Raw genomic sequence first — 19,165 nt, forward strand, 5'->3', positions numbered from 1 at the left:
GTCTCCTGCAACCCGTTCCCTTGGTGCTAGATGAACGAACGTCTCTCCACTTGCTCAGTTCTGAGAGATAAGTGTGTGTGAAAGCCGTCCTTCACCTAGCTTGTTGGGAACACAAAGTTTCTTTTCAGTTGCAAATTCCATTCCATACATATATATGGGGAGGTACTAACTCCAACTCGGATTTACAGTGAAAACTGCAGGAACTTCAAACCGGCACTAGGAAACAGACTGAGAAAGCAGAGAAAAAGTGTCTCCTGCAACCCGTTCCCTTGGTGCTAGATGAACGAACGTCTCTCCACTTGCTCAGTTCTGAGACATAAGTGTGTGTGAAAGCCGTCCTTCACATAGCTTTCTGGGAACACAAAGATTCTTTTCAGTTGCAAACTCCATTCCATACATATATATTTGGAGGAAGAAGCTCCAACTCGGTTTTACAGTGAAAACTGCAGGAACTTCAAACCGGCACTAGGAAACAGACTGAGAAAGCAGAGAAAAAGTGTCTCCTGCAACCCGTTCCCTTGGTGCTAGATGAACGAACGTCTCTCGACTTGCTCAGTTCTGAGAGATAAGTGTGTGTGAAAGCCGTCCTTCACCTAGCTTGTTGGGAACACAAAGTTTCTTTTCAGTTGCAAACTCAATTCCATACATATATATGGGGAGGTACTAGCTCCAACTCGGTTTTACAGTGAAAACTGCAGGAACTTCAAACCGGCACTAGGAAACAGACTGAGAAAGCAGAGAAAAAGTGTCTCCTGCAACCCGTTCCCTTGGTGCTAGATGAACGAACGTCTCTCCACTTGCTCAGTTCTGAGAGATAAGTGTGTGTGAAAGCCGTCCTTCACCTAGCTTGTTGGGAACACAAAGTTTCTTTTCAGTTGCAAACTCCATTCCATACATATATATGGGGAGGTACTAGCTCCAACTCGGTTTTACAGTGAAAACTGCAGGAACCTCAAACCGGCACTAGGAAACAGACTGAGAAAGCAGAGAAAAAGTGTCTCCTGCAACCCGTTCCCTTGGTGCTAGATGAACGAACGTCTCTCCACTTGCTCAGTTCTGAGAGATAAGTGTGTGTGAAAGCCGTCCTTCACCTAGCTTGTTGGGAACACAAAGTTTCTTTTCAGTTGCAAACTCCATTCCATACATATATATGGGGAGGTAAAAACTCCAACTCGGTTTTACAGTGAAAACTGCAGGAATTTCAAACCGGCACTAGGAAACAGACTGAGAAAGCAGAGAAAAAGTGTCTCCTGCAACCCGTTCCCTTGGTGCTAGATGAACGAACGTCTCTCCACTTGCTCAGTTCTGAGAGATATGTGTGTGTGAAAGCCGTCCTTCACTTAGCTTTTTGGGAACACAAAGTTTCTTTTCCGTTGCCAACTCCATTCCATACATATATATTTGGAGGTAGAAGCTCCAACTCGGTTTTACAGTGAAAACTGCAGGAACTTCAAACCGGCACTAGGAAACAGACTGAGAAAGCAGAGAAAAAGTGTCTCCTGCAACCCGTTCCCTTGGTGCTAGATGAACGAACGTCTCTCCACTTGCTCAGTTCTGAGAGATAAGTGTGTGTGAAAGCCGTCCTTCACCTAGCTTGTTGGGAACACAAAGTTTCTTTTCAGTTGCAAACTCCATTCCATACATATATATGGGGAGGTACTAGCTCCAACTCGGTTTTACAGTGAAAACTGCAGGAACTTCAAACCGGCACTAGGAAACAGACTGAGAAAGCAGAGAAAAAGTGTCTCCTGCAACCCGTTCCCTTGGTGCTAGATGAACGAACGTCTCTCCACTTGCTCAGTTCTGAGAGATAAGTGTGTGTGAAAGCCGTCCTTCACCTAGCTTGTTGGGAACACAAAGTTTCTTTTCAGTTGCAAAGTCCATTCCATACATATATATGGGGAGGTACTAGCTCCAACTCGGTTTTACAGTGAAAACTGCAGGAACTTCAAACCGGCACTAGGAAACAGACTGAGAAAGCAGAGAAAAAGTGTCTCCTGCAACCCGTTCCCTTGGTGCTAGATGAACGAACGTCTCTCCACTTGCTCAGTTCTGAGAGATAAGTGTGTGTGAAAGCCGTCCTTCACCTAGATTTTTGGAAACACAAAGTTTCTTTTCAGTTGCAAACTCCATTCCATACATATATATTTGGAGGTAGAAGCTCCAACTCGGTTTGACAGTGAAAACTGCAGGAACTTCAAACCGGCACTAGGAAACAGACTGAGAAAGCAGAGAAAAAGTGTCTCCCGCAACCCGTTCCCTTGGTGCTAGATGAACGAACGTCTCTCCACTTGCTCAGATCTGAGAGATAAGTGTGTGTGAAAGCCGTCCTTCACCTAGCTTGTTGGGAACACAAAGTTTCTTTTCAGTTGCAAACTCCATTCCATACATATATATGGGGAGGTACTAGCTCCAACTCGGTTTTACAGTGAAAACAGCAGGAACTTCAAACTGGCACTAGGAAACAGACTGAGAAAGCAGAGAAAAAGTGTCTCCTGCAACCCGTTCCCTTGGTGCTAGATGAACGAACGTCTCTCCACTTGCTCAGTTCTGAGAGATAAGTGTGTGTGAAAGCCGTCCTTCACCTAGCTTGTTGGGAACACAAAGTTTCTTTTCAGTTGCAAACTCCATTCCATACATATATATGGGGAGGTACTAGCTCCAACTCGGTTTTACAGTGAAAACTGCAGGAACTTCAAACCGGCACTAGGAAACAGACTGAGAAAGCAGAGAAAAAGTGTCTCCTGCAACCCGTTCCCTTGGTGCTAGATGAACGAACGTCTCTCCACTTGCTCAGTTCTGAGACATAAGTGTGTGTGAAAGCCGTCCTTCACATAGCTTTCTGGGAACACAAAGATTCTTTTCAGTTGCAAACTCCATTCCATACATATATATTTGGAGGAAGAAGCTCCAACTCGGTTTTACAGTGAAAACTGCAGGAACTTCAAACCGGCACTAGGAAACAGACTGAGAAAGCAGAGAAAAAGTGTCTCCTGCAACCCGTTCCCTTGGTGCTAGATGAACGAACGTCTCTCGACTTGCTCAGTTCTGAGAGATAAGTGTGTGTGAAAGCCGTCCTTCACCTAGCTTGTTGGGAACACAAAGTTTCTTTTCAGTTGCAAACTCAATTCCATACATATATATGGGGAGGTACTAGCTCCAACTCGGTTTTACAGTGAAAACTGCAGGAACTTCAAACCGGCACTAGGAAACAGACTGAGAAAGCAGAGAAAAAGTGTCTCCTGCAACCCGTTCCCTTGGTGCTAGATGAACGAACGTCTCTCCACTTGCTCAGTTCTGAGAGATAAGTGTGTGTGAAAGCCGTCCTTCACCTAGCTTGTTGGGAACACAAAGTTTCTTTTCAGTTGCAAACTCCATTCCATACATATATATGGGGAGGTACTAGCTCCAACTCGGTTTTACAGTGAAAACTGCAGGAACCTCAAACCGGCACTAGGAAACAGACTGAGAAAGCAGAGAAAAAGTGTCTCCTGCAACCCGTTCCCTTGGTGCTAGATGAACGAACGTCTCTCCACTTGCTCAGTTCTGAGAGATAAGTGTGTGTGAAAGCCGTCCTTCACCTAGCTTGTTGGGAACACAAAGTTTCTTTTCAGTTGCAAACTCCATTCCATACATATATATGGGGAGGTAAAAACTCCAACTCGGTTTTACAGTGAAAACTGCAGGAATTTCAAACCGGCACTAGGAAACAGACTGAGAAAGCAGAGAAAAAGTGTCTCCTGCAACCCGTTCCCTTGGTGCTAGATGAACGAACGTCTCTCCACTTGCTCAGTTCTGAGAGATATGTGTGTGTGAAAGCCGTCCTTCACCTAGCTTTTTGGGAACACGAAGTTTCTTTTCAGTTGCAAACTCCATTCCATACATATATATTTGGAGGTAGAAGCTCCAACTCGGTTTTACAGTGAAAACTGCAGGAACTTCAAACCGGCACTAGGAAACAGACTGAGAAAGCAGAGAAAAAGTGTCTCCTGCAACCCGTTCCCTTGGTGCTAGATGAACGAACATCTCTCCACTTGCTCAGTTCTGAGAGATAAGTGTGTGTGAAAGCCATCCTTCACCTAGCTTGTTGGGAACACAAAGTTTCTTTTCAGTTGCAAACTCCATTCCATACATATATATGGGGAGGTACTAGCTCCAACTCGGTTTTACAGTGAAAACTGCAGGAACTTCATACCGGCACTAGGAAACAGACTGAGAAAGCAGAGAAAAAGTGTCTCCCGCAACCCGTTCCCTTGGTGCTAGATGAACGAACGTCTCTCCACTTGCTCAGTTCTGAGAGATAAGTGTGTGTGAAAGCCGTCCTTCACATAGATTTTTGGGAACACAAAGTTTCTTTTCAGTTGCAAACTCCATTCCATACATATATATTTGGAGGTAGAAGATCCAACTCGGTTTTACAGTGAAAACTGCAGGAACTTCAAACTGGCACTAGGAAACAGACTGAGAAAGCAGAGAAAAAGTGTCTCCTGCAACCCGTTCCCTTGGTGCTAGATGAACGAACGTCTCTCGACTTGCTCAGTTCTGAGAGATAAGTGTGTGTGAAAGCCGTCCTTCACCTAGCTTTTTGGGAACACAAAGTTTCTTTTCAGTTGCAAACTCCATTCCATACATATATATTTGGAGGTAGAAGCTCCAACTCGGTTTTACAGTGAAAACTGCAGGAACTTCAAACCGGCACTAGGAAACAGACTGAGAATGCAGAGAAAAAGTGTCTCCTGCAACCCGTTCCCTTGGTGCTAGATGAACGAACGTCTCTCCACTTGCTCAGTTCTGAGAGATAAGTGTGTGTGAAAGCCGTCCTTCACCTAGCTTGTTGGGAACACAAAGTTTCTTTTCAGTTGCAAACTCCATTCCATACATATATATGGGGAGGTACTAGCTCCAACTCGGTTTTACAGTGAAAACTGCAGGAACTTCATACCGGCACTAGGAAACAGACTGAGAAAGCAGAGAAAAAGTGTCTCCCGCAACCCGTTCCCTTGGTGCTAGATGAACGAACGTCTCTCCACTTGCTCAGTTCTGAGAGATAAGTGTGTGTGAAAGCCGTCCTTCACATAGATTTTTGGGAACACAAAGTTTCTTTTCAGTTGCAAACTCCATTCCATACATATATATTTGGAGGTAGAAGATCCAACTCGGTTTTACAGTGAAAACTGCAGGAACTTCAAACTGGCACTAGGAAACAGACTGAGAAAGCAGAGAAAAAGTGTCTCCTGCAACCCGTTCCCTTGGTGCTAGATGAACGAACGTCTCTCGACTTGCTCAGTTCTGAGAGATAAGTGTGTGTGAAAGCCGTCCTTCACCTAGCTTTTTGGGAACACAAAGTTTCTTTTCAGTTGCAAACTCCATTCCATACATATATATTTGGAGGTAGAAGCTCCAACTCGGTTTTACAGTGAAAACTGCAGGAACTTCAAACCGGCACTAGGAAACAGACTGAGAATGCAGAGAAAAAGTGTCTCCTGCAACCCGTTCCCTTGGTGCTAGATGAACGAACGTCTCTCCACTTGCTCAGTTCTGAGAGATAAGTGTGTGTGAAAGCCGTCCTTCACCTAGCTTGTTGGGAACACAAAGTTTCTTTTCAGTTGCAAACTCCATTCCATACATATATATGGGGAGGTACTAGCTCCAACTCGGTTTGACAGTGAAAACTGCAGGAACTTCAAACCGGCACTAGGAAACAGACTGAGAAAGCAGAGAAAAAGTGTCTCCTGCAACCCGTTCCCTTGGTGCTAGATGAACGAACGTCTCTCCACTTGCTCAGTTCTGAGAGATATGTGTGTGTGAAAGCCGTCCTTCACCTAGCTTTTTGGGAACACAAAGTTTCTTTTCAGTTGCAAACTCCATTCCATACATATATATTTGGAGGTAGAAGCTCCAACTCGGTTTTACAGTGAAAACTGCAGGAACTTCAAACCGGCACTAGGAAACAGACTGAGAAAGCAGAGAAAAAGTGTCTCCCGCAACCCGTTCCCTTGGTGCTAGATGAACGAACGTCTCTCCACTTGCTCAGTTCTGAGAGATAAGTGTGTGTGAAAGCCGTCCTTCACATAGATTTTTGGGAACACAAAGTTTCTTTTCAGTTGCAAACTCCATTCCATACATATATATTTGGAGGTAGAAGATCCAACTCGGTTTTACAGTGAAAACTGCAGGAACTTCAAACCGGCACTAGGAAACAGACTGAGAATGCAGAGAAAAAGTGTCTCCTGCAACCCGTTCCCTTGGTGCTAGATGAACGAACGTCTCTCCACTTGCTCAGTTCTGAGAGATAAGTGTGTGTGAAAGCCGTCCTTCACCTAGCTTGTTGGGAACACAAAGTTTCTTTTCAGTTGCAAACTCCATTCCATACATATATATGGGGAGGTACTAGCTCCAACTCGGTTTGACAGTGAAAACTGCAGGAACTTCAAACCGGCACTAGGAAACAGACTGAGAAAGCAGAGAAAAAGTGTCTCCTGCAACCCGTTCCCTTGGTGCTAGATGAACGAACGTCTCTCCACTTGCTCAGTTCTGAGAGATATGTGTGTGTGAAAGCCGTCCTTCACCTAGCTTTTTGGGAACACAAAGTTTCTTTTCAGTTGCAAACTCCATTCCATACATATATATTTGGAGGTAGAAGCTCCAACTCGGTTTTACAGTGAAAACTGCAGGAACTTCAAACCGGCACTAGGAAACAGACTGAGAAAGCAGAGAAAAAGTGTCTCCCGCAACCCGTTCCCTTGGTGCTAGATGAACGAACGTCTCTCCACTTGCTCAGTTCTGAGAGATAAGTGTGTGTGAAAGCCGTCCTTCACATAGATTTTTGGGAACACAAAGTTTCTTTTCAGTTGCAAACTCCATTCCATACATATATATTTGGAGGTAGAAGATCCAACTCGGTTTTACAGTGAAAACTGCAGGAACTTCAAACTGGCACTAGGAAACAGACTGAGAAAGCAGAGAAAAAGTGTCTCCTGCAACCCGTTCCCTTGGTGCTAGATGAACGAACGTCTCTCCACTTGCTCAGTTCTGAGAGATAAGTGTGTGTGAAAGCCGTCCTTCACCTAGCTTTTTGGGAACACAAAGTTTCTTTTCAGTTGCAAACTCCATTCCATACATATATATTTGGAGGTAGAAGCTCCAACTCGGTTTTACAGTGAAAACTGCAGGAACTTCAAACCGGCACTAGGAAACAGACTGAGAATGCAGAGAAAAAGTGTCTCCTGCAACCCGTTCCCTTGGTGCTAGATGAACGAACGTCTCTCCACTTGCTCAGTTCTGAGAGATAAGTGTGTGTGAAAGCCGTCCTTCACCTAGCTTGTTGGGAACACAAAGTTTCTTTTCAGTTGCAAACTCCATTCCATACATATATATGGGGAGGTACTAGCTCCAACTCGGTTTTACAGTGAAAACTGCAGGAACTTCAAACCGGCACTAGGAAACAGACTGAGAAAGCAGAGAAAAAGTGTCTCCTGCAACCCGTTCCTTTGGTGCTAGATGAACGAACGTCTCTCCACTTGCTCAGTTCTGAGAGATAAGTGTGTGTGAAAGCCGTCCTTCACCTAGCTTGTTGGGAACACAAAGTTTCTTTTCAGTTGCAAATTCCATTCCATACATATATATGGGGAGGTACTAACTCCAACTCGGTTTGACAGTGAAAACTGCAGGAACTTCAAACCGGCACTAGGAAACAGACTGAGAAAGCAGAGAAAAAGTGTCTCCTGCAACCCGTTCCCTTGGTGCTAGATGAACGAACGTCTCTCCACTTGCTCAGTTCTGAGACATAAGTGTGTGTGAAAGCCGTCCTTCACATAGCTTTTTGGGAACACAAAGATTCTTTTCAGTAGCAAATTCCATTCCATACATATATATTTGGAGGAAGAAGCTCCAACTCGGTTTTACAGTGAAAACTGCAGGAACTTCAAACCGGCACTAGGAAACAGACTGAGAAAGCAGAGAAAAAGTGTCTCCTGCAACCCGTTCCCTTGGTGCTAGATGAACGAACGTCTCTCCACTTGCTCAGTTCTGAGAGATAAGTGTGTGTGAAAGCCGTCCTTCACCTAGCTTTTTGGGAACACAAAGTTTCTTTTCAGTTGCAAACTCCATTCCATACATATATATTTGGAGGTAGAAGCTCCAACTCGGTTTTACAGTGAAAACTGCAGGAACTTCAAACCGGCACTAGGAAACAGACTGAGAATGCAGAGAAAAAGTGTCTCCTGCAACCCGTTCCCTTGGTGCTAGATGAACGAACGTCTCTCCACTTGCTCAGTTCTGAGAGATAAGTGTGTGTGAAAGCCGTCCTTCACCTAGCTTGTTGGGAACACAAAGTTTCTTTTCAGTTGCAAACTCCATTCCATACATATATATGGGGAGGTACTAGCTCCAACTCGGTTTGACAGTGAAAACTGCAGGAACTTCAAACCGGCACTAGGAAACAGACTGAGAAAGCAGAGAAAAAGTGTCTCCTGCAACCCGTTCCCTTGGTGCTAGATGAACGAACGTCTCTCCACTTGCTCAGTTCTGAGAGATATGTGTGTGTGAAAGCCGTCCTTCACCTAGCTTTTTGGGAACACAAAGTTTCTTTTCAGTTGCAAACTCCATTCCATACATATATATTTGGAGGTAGAAGCTCCAACTCGGTTTTACAGTGAAAACTGCAGGAACTTCAAACCGGCACTAGGAAACAGACTGAGAAAGCAGAGAAAAAGTGTCTCCTGCAACCCGTTCCCTTGGTGCTAGATGAACGAACGTCTCTCCACTTGCTCAGTTCTGAGAGATAAGTGTGTGTGAAAGCCGTCCTTCACCTAGCTTGTTGGGAACACAAAGTTTCTTTTCAGTTGCAAACTCCATTCCATACATATATATGGGGAGGTACTAGCTCCAACTCGGTTTTACAGTGAAAACTGCAGGAACTTCAAACCGGCACTAGGAAACAGACTGAGAAAGCAGAGAAAAAGTGTCTCCTGCAACCCGTTCCCTTGGTGCTAGATGAACGAACGTCTCTCCACTTGCTCAGTTCTGAGAGATAAGTGTGTGTGAAAGCCGTCCTTCACCTAGCTTGTTGGGAACACAAAGTTTCTTTTCAGTTGCAAACTCCATTCCATACATATATATGGGGAGGTACTAGCTCCAACTCGGTTTTACAGTGAAAACTGCAGGAACTTCAAACCGGCACTAGGAAACAGACTGAGAAAGCAGAGAAAAAGTGTCTCCTGCAACCCGTTCCCTTGGTGCTAGATGAACGAACGTCTCTCCACTTGCTCATTTCTGAGAGATAAGTGTGTGTGAAAGCCGTCCTTCACCTAGCTTGTTGGGAACACAAAGTTTCTTTTCAGTTGCAAACTCCATTCCATACATATATATGGGGACGTACTAACTCCAACTCGGTTTTACAGTGAAAACTGCAGGAACTTCAAACCGGCACTAGGAAACAGACTGAGAAAGCAGAGAAAAAGTGTCTCCTGCAACCTGTTCCCTTGGTGCTAGATGAACGAACGTCTCTCCACTTGCTCAGTTCTGAGACATAAGTGTGTGTGAAAGCCGTCCTTCACATAGCTTTTTGGGAACACAAAGATTCTTTTCAGTTGCAAACTCCATTCCATACATATATATTTGGAGGAAGAAGCTCCAACTCGGTTTTACAGTGAAAACTGCAGGAACTTCAAACCGGCACTAGGAAACAGACTGAGAAAGCAGAGAAAAAGTGTCTCCTGCAACCCGTTCCCTTGGTGCTAGATGAACGAACGTCTCTCGACTTGCTCAGTTCTGAGAGATAAGTGTGTGTGAAAGCCGTACTTCACCTAGCTTGTTGGGAACACAAAGTTTCTTTTCAGTTGCAAACTCCATTCCATACATATATATGGGGAGGTACTAGCTCCAACTCGGTTTTACAGTGAAAACTGCAGGAACTTCAAACCGGCACTAGGAAACAGACTGAGAAAGCAGAGAAAAAGTGTCTCCTGCAACCCGTTCCTTTGGTGCTAGATGAACGAACGTCTCTCCACTTGCTTAGTTCTGAGAGATATGTGTGTGTGAAAGCCGTCCTTCACTTAGCTTTTTGGGAACACAAAGTTTCTTTTCAGTTGCAAACTCCATTCCATACATATATATTTGGAGGTAGAAGCTCCAACTCGATTTTACAGTGAAAACTGCAGGAACTTCAAACCGGCACTAGGAAACAGACTGAGAAAGCAGAGAAAAAGTGTCTCCTGCAACCCGTTCCCTTGGTGCTAGATGAACGAACGTCTCTCCACTTGCTCAGTTCTGAGAGATAAGTGTGTGTGAAAGCCGTCCTTCACCTAGCTTGTTGGGAACACAGAGTTTCTTTTCAGATGAAATATCCACTCCATACATATATATGGGGAGGTACTAGCTCCAACTCGGTTTTACAGTGAAAACTGCAGGAACTTCATACCGGCACTAGGAAACAGACTGAGAAAGCAGAGAAAAAGTGTCTCCCGCAACCCGTTCCCTTGGTGCTAGATGAACGAACGTCTCTCCACTTGCTCAGTTCTGAGAGATAAGTGTGTGTGAAAGCCGTCCTTCACATAGATTTTTGGGAACACAAAGTTTGTTTTCAGTTGCAAACTCCATTCCATACATATATATGGGGAGGTACTAGCTCCAACTCGGTTTTACAGTGAAAAGAGCAGGAACTTCAAACCGGCACTAGGAAACAGACTGAGAAAGCAGAGAAAAAGTGTCTCCTGCAACCCGTTCCCTTGGTGCTAGATGAACGAACGTCTCTCCACTTGCTCAGTTCTGAGAGATAAGTGTGTGTGAAAGCCGTCCTTCACCTAGATTGTTGGGAACACATAGTTTCTTTTCAGTTGCAAACTCCATTCCATACATATATATGGGGAGGTACAAGCTCCAACTCGGTTTGACAGTGAAAACTGCAGGAACTTCAAACCGGCACTAGGAAACAGACTGAGAAAGCAGAGAAAAAGTGTCTCCTGCAACCCGTTCCCTTGGTGCTAGATGAACGAACGTCTCTCGACTTGCTCAGTTCTGAGAGATAAGTGTGTGTGAAAGCCGTACTTCACCTAGCTTGTTGGGAACACAAAGTTTCTTTTCAGTTGCAAACTCCATTCCATACATATATATGGGGAGGTACTAGCTCCAACTCGGTTTTACAGTGAAAACTGCAGGAACTTCAAACCGGCACTAGGAAACAGACTGAGAAAGCAGAGAAAAAGTGTCTCCTGCAACCCGTTCCTTTGGTGCTAGATGAACGAACGTCTCTCCACTTGCTCAGTTCTGAGAGATATGTGTGTGTGAAAGCCGTCCTTCACTTAGCTTTTTGGGAACACAAAGTTTCTTTTCAGTTGCAAACTCCATTCCATACATATATATTTGGAGGTAGAAGCTCCAACTCGATTTTACAGTGAAAACTGCAGGAACTTCAAACCGGCACTAGGAAACAGACTGAGAAAGCAGAGAAAAAGTGTCTCCTGCAACCCGTTCCCTTGGTGCTAGATGAACGAACGTCTCTCCACTTGCTCAGTTCTGAGAGATAAGTGTGTGTGAAAGCCGTACTTCACCTAGCTTGTTGGGAACACAGAGTTTCTTTTCAGATGAAATATCCACTCCATACATATATATGGGGAGGTACTAGCTCCAACTCGGTTTTACAGTGAAAACTGCAGGAACTTCATACCGGCACTAGGAAACAGACTGAGAAAGCAGAGAAAAAGTGTCTCCCGCAACCCGTTCCCTTGGTGCTAGATGAACGAACGTCTCTCCACTTGCTCAGTTCTGAGAGATAAGTGTGTGTGAAAGCCGTCCTTCACATAGATTTTTGGGAACACAAAGTTTGTTTTCAGTTGCAAACTCCATTCCATACATATATATGGGGAGGTACTAGCTCCAACTCGGTTTTACAGTGAAAAGAGCAGGAACTTCAAACCGGCACTAGGAAACAGACTGAGAAAGCAGAGAAAAAGTGTCTCCTGCAACCCGTTCCCTTGGTGCTAGATGAACGAACGTCTCTCCACTTGCTCAGTTCTGAGAGATAAGTGTGTGTGAAAGCCGTCCTTCACCTAGATTGTTGGGAACACATAGTTTCTTTTCAGTTGCAAACTCCATTCCATACATATATATGGGGAGGTACAAGCTCCAACTCGGTTTGACAGTGAAAACTGCAGGAACTTCAAACCGGCACTAGGAAACAGACTGAGAAAGCAGAGAAAAAGTGTCTCCTGCAACCCGTTCCCTTGGTGCTAGATGAACGAACGTCTCTCACCTTGCTCAGTTCTGAGAGATAAGTGTGTGTGAAAGCCGTCCTTCACCTAGCTTGTTGGGAACACAAAGTTTCTTTTCAGTTGCAAACTCCATTCCATACATATATATGGGGAGGTACTAGCTCCAACTCGGTTTGACAGTGAAAACTGCAGGAACTTCAAACCGGCACTAGGAAACAGACTGAGAAAGCAGAGAAAAAGTGTCTCCTGCAACCCGTTCCCTTGGTGCTAGATGAACGAACGTCTCTCCACTTGCTCAGTTCTGAGAGATATGTGTGTGTGAAAGCCGTCCTTCACCTAGCTTTTTGGGAACACAAAGTTTCTTTTCAGTTGCAAACTCCATTCCATACATATATATTTGGAGGTAGAAGCTCCAACTCGGTTTTACAGTGAAAACTGCAGGAACTTCAAACCGGCACTAGGAAACAGACTGAGAAAGCAGAGAAAAAGTGTCTCCCGCAACCCGTTCCCTTGGTGCTAGATGAACGAACGTCTCTCCACTTGCTCAGTTCTGAGAGATAAGTGTGTGTGAAAGCCGTCCTTCACATAGATTTTTGGGAACACAAAGTTTCTTTTCAGTTGCAAACTCCATTCCATACATATATATTTGGAGGTAGAAGATCCAACTCGGTTTTACAGTGAAAACTGCAGGAACTTCAAACTGGCACTAGGAAACAGACTGAGAAAGCAGAGAAAAAGTGTCTCCTGCAACCCGTTCCCTTGGTGCTAGATGAACGAACGTCTCTCCACTTGCTCAGTTCTGAGAGATAAGTGTGTGTGAAAGCCGTCCTTCACCTAGCTTTTTGGGAACACAAAGTTTCTTTTCAGTTGCAAACTCCATTCCATACATATATATTTGGAGGTAGAAGCTCCAACTCGGTTTTACAGTGAAAACTGCAGGAACTTCAAACCGGCACTAGGAAACAGACTGAGAATGCAGAGAAAAAGTGTCTCCTGCAACCCGTTCCCTTGGTGCTAGATGAACGAACGTCTCTCCACTTGCTCAGTTCTGAGAGATAAGTGTGTGTGAAAGCCGTCCTTCACCTAGCTTGTTGGGAACACAAAGTTTCTTTTCAGTTGCAAACTCCATTCCATACATATATATGGGGAGGTACTAGCTCCAACTCGGTTTTACAGTGAAAACTGCAGGAACTTCAAACCGGCACTAGGAAACAGACTGAGAAAGCAGAGAAAAAGTGTCTCCTGCAACCCGTTCCTTTGGTGCTAGATGAACGAACGTCTCTCCACTTGCTCAGTTCTGAGAGATAAGTGTGTGTGAAAGCCGTCCTTCACCTAGCTTGTTGGGAACACAAAGTTTCTTTTCAGTTGCAAATTCCATTCCATACATATATATGGGGAGGTACTAACTCCAACTCGGTTTTACAGTGAAAACTGCAGGAACTTCAAACCGGCACTAGGAAACAGACTGAGAAAGCAGAGAAAAAGTGTCTCCTGCAACCCGTTCCCTTGGTGCTAGATGAACGAACGTCTCTCCACTTGCTCAGTTCTGAGACATAAGTGTGTGTGAAAGCCGTCCTTCACATAGCTTTTTGGGAACACAAAGATTCTTTTCAGTAGCAAATTCCATTCCATACATATATATTTGGAGGAAGAAGCTCCAACTCGGTTTTACAGTGAAAACTGCAGGAACTTCAAACCGGCACTAGGAAACAGACTGAGAAAGCAGAGAAAAAGTGTCTCCTGCAACCCGTTCCCTTGGTGCTAGATGAACGAACGTCTCTCCACTTGCTCAGTTCTGAGAGATAAGTGTGTGTGAAAGCCGTCCTTCACCTAGCTTTTTGGGAACACAAAGTTTCTTTTCAGTTGCAAACTCCATTCCATACATATATATTTGGAGGTAGAAGCTCCAACTCGGTTTTACAGTGAAAACTGCAGGAACTTCAAACCGGCACTAGGAAACAGACTGAGAAAGCAGAGAAAAAGTGTCTCCTGCAACCCGTTCCCTTGGTGCTAGATGAACGAACGTCTCTCCACTTGCTCAGTTCTGAGAGATAAGTGTGTGTGAAAGCCGTCCTTCACCAAGCTTTTTGGGAACACAAAGTTTCTTTTCAGTTGCAAACTCCATTCCATACATATATATTTGGAGGTAGAAGCTCCAACTCGGTTTTACAGTGAAAACTGCAGGAACTTCAAACCGGCACTAGGAAACAGACTGAGAAAGCAGAGAAAAAGTGTCTCCTGCAACCCGTTCCCTTGGTGCTAGATGAACGAACGTCTCTCCACTTGCTCAGTTCTGAGAGATATGTGTGTGTGAAAGCCGTCCTTCACCTAGCTTTTTGGGAACACAAAGTTTCTTTTCAGTTGCAAACTCCATTCCATACATATATATTTGGAGGTAGAAGCTCCAACTCGGTTTTACAGTGAAAACTGCAGGAACTTCAAACCGGCACTAGGAAACAGACTGAGAAAGCAGAGAAAAAGTGTCTCCTGCAACCCGTTCCCTTGGTGCTAGATGAACGAACGTCTCTCCACTTGCTCAGTTCTGAGAGATAAGTGTGTGTGAAAGCCGTCCTTCACCTAGCTTGTTGGGAACACAAAGTTTCTTTTCAGTTGCAAACTCCATTCCATACATATATATGGGGAGGTACTAGCTCCAACTCGGTTTTACAGTGAAAACTGCAGGAACTTCAAACCGGCACTAGGAAACAGACTGAGAAAGCAGAGAAAAAGTGTCTCCTGCAACCCGTTCCCTTGGTGCTAGATGAACGAACGTCTCTCCACTTGCTCAGTTCTGAGAGATAAGTGTGTGTGAAAGCCGTCCTTCACCTAGCTTGTTGGGAACACAAAGTTTCTTTTCAGTTGCAAACTCCATTCCATACATATATATGGGGAGGTACTAGCTCCAACTCGGTTTTACAGTGAAAACTGCAGGAACTTCAAACCGGCACTAGGAAACAGACTGAGAAAGCAGAGAAAAAGTGTCTCCTGCAACCCGTTCCCTTGGTGCTAGATGAACGAACGTCTCTCCACTTGCTCATTTCTGAGAGATAAGTGTGTGTGAAAGCCGTCCTTCACCTAGCTTGTTGGGAACACAAAGTTTCTTTTCAGTTGCAAACTCCATTCCATACATATATATGGGGACGTACTAACTCCAACTCGGTTTTACAGTGAAAACTGCAGGAACTTCAAACCGGCACTAGGAAACAGACTGAGAAAGCAGAGAAAAAGTGTCTCCTGCAACCTGTTCCCTTGGTGCTAGATGAACGAACGTCTCTCCACTTGCTCAGTTCTGAGACATAAGTGTGTGTGAAAGCCGTTCTTCACATAGCTTTTTGGGAACACAAAGATTCTTTTCAGTTGCAAACTCCATTCCATACATATATATTTGGAGGAAGAAGCTCCAACTCGGTTTTACAGTGAAAACTGCAGGAACTTCAAACCGGCACTAGGAAACAGACTGAGAAAGCAGAGAAAAAGTGTCTCCTGCAACCCGTTCCCTTGGTGCTAGATGAACGAACGTCTCTCGACTTGCTCAGTTCTGAGAGATAAGTGTGTGTGAAAGCCGTACTTCAACCAGCTTGTTGGGAACACAAAGTTTCTTTTCAGTTGCAAACTCCATTCCATACATATATATGGGGAGGTACTAGCTCCAACTCGGTTTTACAGTGAAAACTGCAGGAACTTCAAACCGGCACTAGGAAACAGACTGAGAAAGCAGAGAAAAAGTGTCTCCTGCAACCCGTTCCTTTGGTGCTAGATGAACGAACGTCTCTCCACTTGCTCAGTTCTGAGAGATATGTGTGTGTGAAAGCCGTCCTTCACTTAGCTTTTTGGGAACACAAAGTTTCTTTTCAGTTGCAAACTCCATTCCATACATATATATTTGGAGGTAGAAGCTCCAACTCGATTTTACAGTGAAAACTGCAGGAACTTCAAACCGGCACTAGGAAACAGACTGAGAAAGCAGAGAAAAAGTGTCTCCTGCAACCCGTTCCCTTGGTGCTAGATGAACGAACGTCTCTCCACTTGCTCAGTTCTGAGAGATAAGTGTGTGTGAAAGCCGTCCTTCACCTAGCTTGTTGGGAACACAGAGTTTCTTTTCAGATGAAATATCCACTCCATACATATATATGGGGAGGTACTAGCTCCAACTCGGTTTTACAGTGAAAACTGCAGGAACTTCATACCGGCACTAGGAAACAGACTGAGAAAGCAGAGAAAAAGTGTCTCCCGCAACCCGTTCCCTTGGTGCTAGATGAACGAACGTCTCTCCACTTGCTCAGTTCTGAGAGATAAGTGTGTGTGAAAGCCGTCCTTCACATAGATTTTTGGGAACACAAAGTTTGTTTTCAGTTGCAAACTCCATTCCATACATATATATGGGGAGGTACTAGCTCCAACTCGGTTTTACAGTGAAAAGAGCAGGAACTTCAAACCGGCACTAGGAAACAGACTGAGAAAGCAGAGAAAAAGTGTCTCCTGCAACCCGTTCCCTTGGTGCTAGATGAACGAACGTCTCTCCACTTGCTCAGTTCTGAGAGATAAGTGTGTGTGAAAGCCGTCCTTCACCTAGATTGTTGGGAACACATAGTTTCTTTTCAGTTGCAAACTCCATTCCATACATATATATGGGGAGGTACAAGCTCCAACTCGGTTTGACAGTGAAAACTGCAGGAACTTCAAACCGGCACTAGGAAACAGACTGAGAAAGCAGAGAAAAAGTGTCTCCTGCAACCCGTTCCCTTGGTGCTAGATGAACGAACGTCTCTCACCTTGCTCAGTTCTGAGAGATAAGTGTGTGTGAAAGCCGTCCTTCACCTAGCTTGTTGGGAACACAAAGTTTCTTTTCAGTTGCAAACTCCATTCCATACATATATATGGGGAGGTACTAGCTCCAACTCGGTTTTACAGTGAAAACTGCAGGAACTTCAAACCGGCACTAGGAAACAGACTGAGAAAGCAGAGAAAAAGTGTCTCCTGCAACCCGTTCCCTTGGTGCTAGATGAACGAACGTCTCTCCACTTGCTCAGTTCTGAGAGATATGTGTGTGTGAAAGCCGTCCTTCACTTAGGTTTTGGGAACACAAAGTTTCTTTTCAGTTGCAAACTCCATTCCATACATATATATTTGGAGGTAGAAGCTCCAACTCGGTTTTACAGTGAAAACTGCAGGAACTTCAAACCGGCACTAGGAAACAGACTGAGAAAGCAGAGAAAAAGTGTCTCCTGCAACCCGTTCCCTTGGTGCTAGATGAACGAACGTCTCTCCACTTGCTCAGTTCTGAGAGATAAGTGTGTGTGAAAGCCGTCCTTCACCTAGCTTGTTGGGAACACAAAGTTTCTTTTCAGTTGCAAACTCCATTCCATACATATATATGGGGAGGTACTAGCTCCAACACGGTTTTACAGTGAAAACTGCAGGAACTTCATACCGGCACTAGGAAACAGACTGAGAAAGCAGAGAAAAAGTGACTCCCGCAACCCGTTCCCTTGGTGCTAGATGAACGAACGTCTCTCCACTTGCTCAGTTCTGAGAGATAAGTGTGTGTGAAAGCCGTCCTTCACATAGATTTTTGGGAACACAAAGTTTCTTTTCAGTTGCAAACTCCATTCCATACATATATATTTGGAGGTAGAAGATCCAACTCGGTTTTACAGTGAAAACTGCAGGAACTTCAAACTGGCACTAGGAAACAGACTGAGAAAGCAGAGAAAAAGTGTCTCCTGCAACCCGTTCCCTTGGTGCTAGATGAACGAACGTCTCTCCACTTGCTCAGTTCTGAGAGATAAGTGTGTGTGAAAGCCGTCCTTCACCTAGCTTTTTGGGAACACAAAGTTTCTTTTCAGTTGCAAACTCCATTCCATACATATATATGGGGAGGTACTAGCTCCAACTCGGTTTTACAGTGAAAACTGCAGGAACTTCAAACCGGCACTAGGAAACAGACTGAGAAAGCAGAGAAAAAGTGTCTCCTGCAACCCGTTCCTTTGGTGCTAGATGAACGAACGTCTCTCCACTTGCTCAGTTCTGAGAGATAAGTGTGTGTGAAAGCCGTACTTCACCTAGCTTGTTGGGAACACAAAGTTTCTTTTCAGTTGCAAACTCCATTCCATACATATATATGGGGAGGTACTAGCTCCAACTCGGTTTTACAGTGAAAACTGCAGGAACTTCAAACCGGCACTAGGAAACAAACTGAGAAAGCAGAGAAAAAGTGTCTCCTGCAACCCGTTCCTTTGGTGCTAGATGAACGAACGTCTCTCCACTTGCTCAGTTCTGAGAGATAAGTGTGTGTGAAAGCCGTCCTTCACCTAGCTTGTTGGGAACACAAAGTTTCTTTTCAGTTGCAAATTCCATTCCATACATATATATGGGGAGGTACTAACTCCAACTCGGTTTTACAGTGAAAACTGCAGGAACTTCAAACCGGCACTAGGAAACAGACTGAGAAAGCAGAGAAAAAGTGTCTCCTGCAACCCGTTCCCTTGGTGCTAGATGAACGAACGTCTCTCCACTTGCTCAGTTCTGAGACATAAGTGTGTGTGAAAGCCGTCCTTCACATAGCTTTTTGGGAACACAAAGATTCTTTTCAGTAGCAAATTCCATTCCATACATATATATTTGGAGGAAGAAGCTCCAACTCGGTTTTACAGTGAAAACTGCAGGAACTTCAAACCGGCACTAGGAAACAGACTGAGAAAGCAGAGAAAAAGTGTCTCCTGCAACCCGTTCCCTTGGTGCTAGATGAACGAACGTCTCTCCACTTGCTCAGTTCTGAGAGATAAGTGTGTGTGAAAGCCGTCCTTCACCTAGCTTTTTGGGAACACAAAGTTTCTTTTCAGTTGCAAACTCCATTCCATACATATATATTTGGAGGTAGAAGCTCCAACTCGGTTTTACAGTGAAAACTGCAGGAACTTCAAACCGGCACTAGGAAACAGACTGAGAATGCAGAG

Source organism: Camelus dromedarius, unplaced genomic scaffold (genome assembly GCF_036321535.1).
Source record: "Camelus dromedarius isolate mCamDro1 unplaced genomic scaffold, mCamDro1.pat HAP1_SCAFFOLD_31, whole genome shotgun sequence".
Lineage (NCBI taxonomy): Eukaryota > Metazoa > Chordata > Mammalia > Artiodactyla > Camelidae > Camelus > Camelus dromedarius.